Here is a 7,547-nt window from a genome sequence, read left to right as displayed (position 1 = left end):
TCAGCATACTTGGTTCCATACACAATTCAAGTTTATTTTCATTTGTAGGGCTTTACCCTCTGATTAGCCATAAACCAACAAGGTTATCAATTTCACAATACATGGCTCACAATACTCTCACAATAGAATTCAAAAATCATTGACACTCATTTTTGCCATTGCCCTAGCTCAACACATTGTAAACATGCAACTAGTCATTTCACTTATACATTTTCACAAACACCTTGTGTGCATACATTTAACAAGGTCATTCTCATGGTTGAAATTATCAAGACTACGGTTACTTAATACCCTTATGTTAAACAACATACAACAAGAACCCACATATACAATCTACCATTAAATACATGAATCAACACAAGTATAAGAATGAATCATCATTATTCATTGTTAGATTGCAAAACCCTTTTTATTTTATTCAATACCACCATGTAAACTTACTAATCCAAGTGTGAAATACATGGGTTTAGAGTTTTTAAAGAGGGGAAGATATATATTCCTTAAAAAAGGTGACACACCAACAATCTTGACTCCTTCTTGCCATAAGATAAGAACCTCAAAACCCTAGTATCCGATCTTTCTTCAAGAGACTTTAGAATGCTTAGGAAGTTTAAGTCTTGTAAATAAAGACTTAGGAGGATACTATGCCTAATATAGTGAGAGGGATTAAGGTTTTAGGCATGGGAAATTTCCTAAATTTCCTTGGTTAAAAGCTGGAAAGTCTACACATGCAGGGTTACGACTCCCCCTTACGGTTCACATAGAAATTGTGACCTAGTAACTCATACCCTAGGTTTCTTCTAGGTCAACCACACTATTATGGGTACAAAAGGGAACCCTTTAGTAATTTTTGAAGGGTACGACTCATGACCTAACTCATATAGACCACCTATAACCAAAATAGTCTACTTGGTTTGAGGCCTCTCTCTTTACGATTGAGTTACATATGACTCGTATGCATTAGTTATAAATTAGGAAGGTTCAAGTCGTATAGAAACCAGTATAATACCTTAGCATTCTATCTAAGATATGGGAGAGGAGAAAGAGAAGGGTACGAGTTATGACCAAGGATACGAATCAAGCCCTTCAACCGTACCCACCCTAGAGACACCAAAAGTTGTGATTCTTTCAAGGGTTCAAGTCTAGGTGCTTCAATCCCCCACACTCCCTTGGACCATGCGTCCTTGAATGAAGGGCAAAGAAAGCATAAACATAAGTTAACACACCAACATGCATTAACCAATCCTTACACAAGTTAGAAATAAACACACCACAAAGACACAACATAACACATAACATGATTATCACCAATCACCCAAAATTTTTTCAAGGCTACATTATTGGGTGTTTCATAATCTTACCCATTCTTGCTTTCGTTGCATCAATCCACTCAAAGTTCAACCTTTTTAACACCTGCAACTCTTTATGCTTAAGTTCAATAGGCAAGTGATATGCCTTACTGTACACCAACTAATATGGAGAAGAACCTATGAGAGTCTTGAAAGCTACTTTATAAGCCCATAATGCATCATCTAACTTTCTTGACCAATCATTCATATTTGCATTCACAGTCTTTGCCAAATGGACTTTATATCGTTGTTGGACACCTTAACCTGTCCACTTATCTGTGGATGGTAAGGCATTGCCACTTTTTGCTTTACTCAGTACTTCCTATGTAGACTCTTAAATAGGATATTATAGACATGTGACCTACCATCACTAATGATACACCAAATTAAGAAAAGATATACTTTTTCAAGAAGGTGGTGACACTTCTTCATTCATTATTAGGGAGAGAAACCACTTTCACCCATTTTGATGCATAATCCACCACTACAAGAATGTACTCTATACCAAAGAAGCTCACAAATATTCCCACAAACTCCACACCTAATATATCAAATAATTCTAATTCTAAAATAGGGGTCATAGGGGATTTATGGTGCCTAGAGATATTACCTTGATGCTGGCATTGGTCGTAGGCTGAAGCAAAGTTATAAGAATCCTTATATATTATAGGCTAATAGTACATAAATTGTAAGATCTTGTGGGATATGTGGATTCCTTTATGGTGAACCCTAACTGGTGAATAATGACAGGCCTTAAGGATGCTTTTCATCTCCAGTTCAGGGATACATCTACGAATAACCCCATCTGCACAGATTCAGAATAAGTAAGGTTTATCATAGAAAAAATTCCTCACCTCATGCATGAATTTATTTCTCTACTGGAAGGATAGATTTTTTTAGACTAGATCACTTGATAGATAATTTGCATAGTCAGCAAACCTAGGAAATAGATCATAAGAAGCAGTGAACACCTACTCGTCTGGAAAACTATCATCAATTTTGAGCCCATCTTTAAATCTTTGCATCACTTCCTCCTCAAGTCTAGACAAGTGATTTGCAACTTTATTCTCGGTTCCTTTTCTATCCTTGACCTCAAAATCAAACTCTTGCAATAAAAGAACCCACCTAATTAATCTAGGATTTGAATCCTTTTAGATATCAAGTACCTCAATGTTGCATGATCAGTGTGAACTATTGCCTTCATCCCAATCAGATAAGACTAAAATTTCTCAAAGGAAAAAACCACTTCTAACAATTCTTGTTTAGTAATTGTGTAGTTCTTTTGAGAAAGGTTTAATTCCTTGTTAGCATAGAAGATGGAATGAAGGATATTTTCCCTTTTTTGGCCTAGGACAACACCTAAGGCCACTCCACTTGCATCATATATGATCTCAAATTGCAAGGACCAATTAGGGGATATAATGATAGGAGTCATCATCAACTTTTGTTTTAGTCGTTCAAAAGCCTTCAAGCATGCTTCATCAAAATCAAAATTACCACTTTCTCTAGAAGATTATAAAGAGGGTTGGTAATCTTTGATAAATCCTTAATGGATCTCCTGTAAAAAACCCATATGTCCTAAAAAACATCAAATACCCTTCACAGAAATTGGTGGAGATAATTTCTTGAGCACTTTAATTTTATATCTGTCTACCTCTATACCCTTTTTTGAAATTTTGTGCCTAAGAACAATGCCTTATTTAACCATGTAATGGCACTTTTTCCTATTAAGTACCAAGTTGCATTCATCACATCTATGAAGAGCATTTCCAAGTGAAACAAGCAGTCATCAGAAGAATCACCAACTACCTAAAACTCATCTATGAATACTTTGATGGTGTGTTCTACTATGTAAGAGAAGATTGATATCATACATCTCTGAAATCTGGTTGGATCATTACATAACCCAAATGGCATACACCTGAATACAAAGGTACCATAAAGACAAGTGAAGTTTGTCTTCTCTTCGTCTTTGGGTGCAAGTGATTTGATTGTAACTCGAATAACCATATAGAAAATGATACCACTCTCTGCCCCTATACCTATCAAGTATCTGGTCCATAAATGGCATGGGTAAATAGTCCTTCTGAGTCTATGTGTTCGATTTGCTATAATTTATGCACACTCCATCTTTTGACTGGTCTCATTGGTACTAACTCATTCATCTCAATAGGCACAACCATAATACCTGATGAGTGATAATTTTACCACTCATTATTACTCATTATTCATGCACATTACCTTATTTTGAATGAATCAATGAGACATAATTATAATTAAATGCACTAATATCCACTCCTTGCAGGCATAGAGTTGACAAGATAGAAATTTGTGGATCAGAGCTTGAAATAATCAAAAGGAATAAAGAAAGTTCTACTAATGACTTAGAGTAGAAATAGCCTCGATTACCGCAATCGTAGTCTCAAAACCACTATCATAGTCAGGTAAGCAGAGAACATATAAAGCCTTAGGAATTTGATAGAGTTCGGAGAAATGTGATCACGATTTATTAAGATGGCCAACATACTGTGATCGCTCAATCATAGATGCGACCGCAGTTGCTCAATTATAGTTAGTGCTCCACGATCATAAATTAGTAATATAAATGAGCAAGGGTATTATGGTTAATTTGGATAGCTGATTCAAGACTTGTATAAAGCATCCAAACACTTTTTGGAGGTGTAGATTAAATTATGGTGAAATTGAGCAAGAAAAAAGGAAGAACCCTAGAGTTTTGGGTGAAAATTGATTGTTCATAATTATTGTAATTATTATTCGAAGAGGAATAGTGAAATTAAAGTGTGGAATTGAATATTATTTTACCTTTTATTATTATGGATACAATGGAAGAATTACTTGGTAAAAGTCTTTTTCCCTAACTCATGAGTAGCTAATTTCTTTAGGCTTGGGATTATGTTGAACTAAAGTGTAATTATGTCTTGGTGTTATTATGTTTGCATGATTCTTAATTGTTGAGTATGGATTCCACCATTGCTTGAGTTGATGAGTTGGAATTTATGGGTGAAAACCCTAAATCTCCAAATGGGTTTGATGGGTGAAAACCCCAAACTCTAAAAACCCTTTATCATATTGGAAAGAGGGATTAAGGTGTACATAAGGTAACCCATAACATCCTTGAAAGAGGGTTATAGAGGGACAAGGTAGTGGTGGACAATTAAGCCTAAGGATTACTTCCTTTTGTAATCTTAGATATAAGTGTAATAGGAGTGAAAATCATGCCAAGATCATCATCCTAGAAATAGGGATGCTTGATTGAGGTTTTAGGTGTTTATTAATTGCACACTTGTTAGGTTCTCAAAAGAGCCAATGGGTGAAATCTTTGTGGTTTTATTGAAAGATTGACCAGAATCACTTTTGACCTAGCCTATCCTTTAGTTAACAACTAAGCTTCACGCTAAACCATCATCAACCCATATGTTTTACCTTTAGGTAGACATAATCCCAAGATCTTCTCAAATGTTAATTTTTAATCCAATGTATTACATTCATGCATTGTTAGTCAAAAATCATTACAAACCAATTCCAAATGAAATCCCCCATTTTATTTTACATATCATGTTTATTATTTTTTTGGGTAACCTTTTAGTAATTAGAGCATGTAATTTGCTCCTTTTGGATTTTACATGTCGTGTTTATTATTATTTCCCACCATCTAGGATGTTGAAGTTGCTGAATGAGATTGTTCATTTCCACCAATACCATAAAAAACTATGGTACTATGCTTAGGGAAGATTCAAGTAAGCAATTTTAAAATGCTCCACACATAAGATGCCGGAGAAGATGCTTCTCCAAATCTTTTATAGGGTATTGGACAATCAAAATAAGTCCATAGTGGAAAATGCATCCGGTGGATCATTCATCAACTTGCCATATAGTATTGTTTAAAAAGTCTTGGACCAAGTGACAATTTGGTGTAAGGGTTAGGAAATAAAGAATGTCGAGTTAGCCATGGGAGATCCCTCCTCATCCTTTGTGTACCACGATAAAAAAGATAAAGATAAAGATACCGATACAAAGATGGTAAAAGTGATGTCATGCCTTGAACTCCTACTTTAGCATATGTTGGGTGACCAAATAGAAAGTGTAAGTGTGATAAGTGAAAAAGAAGTTGAACTTTGTGAAGACACAAAAGAGGAGGTGAATGGTGAAAAGTTACAAATGGTAACTAAGAGCTCAGAGGGTTTCCATCTTTTCCCACAAGGACAAGGCGAGAATCAAGGCCGTAACGGGGAAAGTGTAAGCATGTCATATTATGAAGGGAATAAGGAAATTGATTGATATATTTTGGTGCAGATCTTAAGTAGTGTTGAGAAGACCGGTAAAATGGTGAACGAGATGCGAAGTGAATTCTCAATGCTCCACCAAAGGGTTACATCTTAATCTACTGCCATCCAAGAACTAGAGACAAAAGTAAGACAAATATCAAAGTATCTCATAGAGAAGCAGAGTGAAGAAATGCAAAATGGGGAGGAGACAAAGGCGAATAGAAAAAGGTCTAATGATGAAGGGCCAAAGTTAAATGAGTCATTTATAGGAAAGACAATAGTTAATGATTGTAAAATTATCTCTATGCCATCGAACCCCATTCATCCTCCATTCCCGAAATTATCTTTGAGAAAGAAAAAGCAGGATAAGCTCAACAAGTTTTTTGATAAATTTAGTACCCTTTCTATTAATATTCCTTTTATTGAGTTATTGCAATACATGTCGGGGTATGCTAAATTTATGAAGGATTTGATATCTAAAAAGAGGCTTATGGAGGACAAAAAAGTAAAAGTGATACATCATTGTAGTGCTATTATGACAAACACATTCACATTTGCTAAGGCATTTGTGTGATCTTAGAGCAAGTGTGGAAAAATAGAAGTGATACATCATGTGGAAAAGAAGAAGGACCTTAGTACTTTTACAATCTCATGCACCATTGGCACATTCACATTTGCTAAGGCATTGTGTGATCTTGGAGCAAGTGTTAACCTCCTGGCATATGCTATATTTCACAAGTTTAGGTCGGGAAAGCCAAAGCCCACCAAAATGAAGTTTCTCATGGCTGATTGATCCATCAAAAATCCCATGGGAGTCCTTCATAATGCTCTAGTAAAAGTGGACCGATTCGTCTTCCCGATCGACTTTGTTGTTTTGGATTGTACAATAGATGTCAAAATTTCTATTATCCTCGGGAGGCCATTTTTATCTACCGGGAAAGCTTTGGTAGATATCAATTTTGGTGAGATAAAGTTTAGATTGAATGATGAGAAGGTATCCTTCAATGTGTGCAAGTCCATGAAACAACAAATGGACTTACAAGTCATCTCGGTGATTGATGTTATTGATTGGGAAATGTCAAACCATATTGATGTGAGCTTGTTGAATGATCCTTTAGTTAGGGTGCTATGGAATTGTGAAAGATATGAAGTGCAGGAGTATGATGATGTGGTAGCATCTTTAACTGGGCTTGGGTTTCACACCAAGAACCCAGTTAAGTTGGATCTTCATCTACAAAAATGCGAAAGTCTGCCCACAAAACCATCCATCCTTGAACCTCCTAAGGTCGAATTGAAACATTTTCCACCCTGTCTCAAATATGTGTTCTTGGGGGAGGGTGATACTTTACAATCATCATTGCTAGTGACCTCAACCCCTCTCAAATAGAAACATTGAAGTTGGTGGTAAAAAAATCTATTTGGGCCATTGGTTGGACAATAGGGGATATCATTGAAATAACTCTCGACATTTGTTCGCACAAAATTAAAATCGAGAAAGATCATATACCGAGTGTGGAACACCAAAGAAGATTAAATCAACCAATATAAGAGGTGGTAAAAAAGAAAATTATAAAGTGGCTCGATGCGAAAGTGATATATCATATTTCCAATAGCACTTAGTGAGCCTGGTACAATGTGTTCCAAAAAAGGGTGGCATCATGGTAGTCGAAAATTAAAAAAATAATATCATCCCCGTACGACTGGTCACCAGATGGGGAGTGTGTAAGGACCATCAAAAATCGAACTCATAGACCGAGAAGGACCATTTTCCAATGCCTTTCATGGACCAGATTCTAGATAGGCTTGCTGGGAGAGGATGGTATTTTTTCTTGGATAGGTATGCGGGGTACACTAAAAATTTTTTCACCCCAGAGGACCAAGAAAATAAAACTTTTACTTGCCCATATGGTAC

The sequence above is a fragment of the Capsicum annuum genome, chromosome 3 (genome assembly GCF_002878395.1).
Source record: "Capsicum annuum cultivar UCD-10X-F1 chromosome 3, UCD10Xv1.1, whole genome shotgun sequence".
Lineage (NCBI taxonomy): Eukaryota > Viridiplantae > Streptophyta > Magnoliopsida > Solanales > Solanaceae > Capsicum > Capsicum annuum.
The sequence above is the reverse complement of the archived record's forward strand: the minus strand, read 5'-3'. Positions refer to the sequence as shown.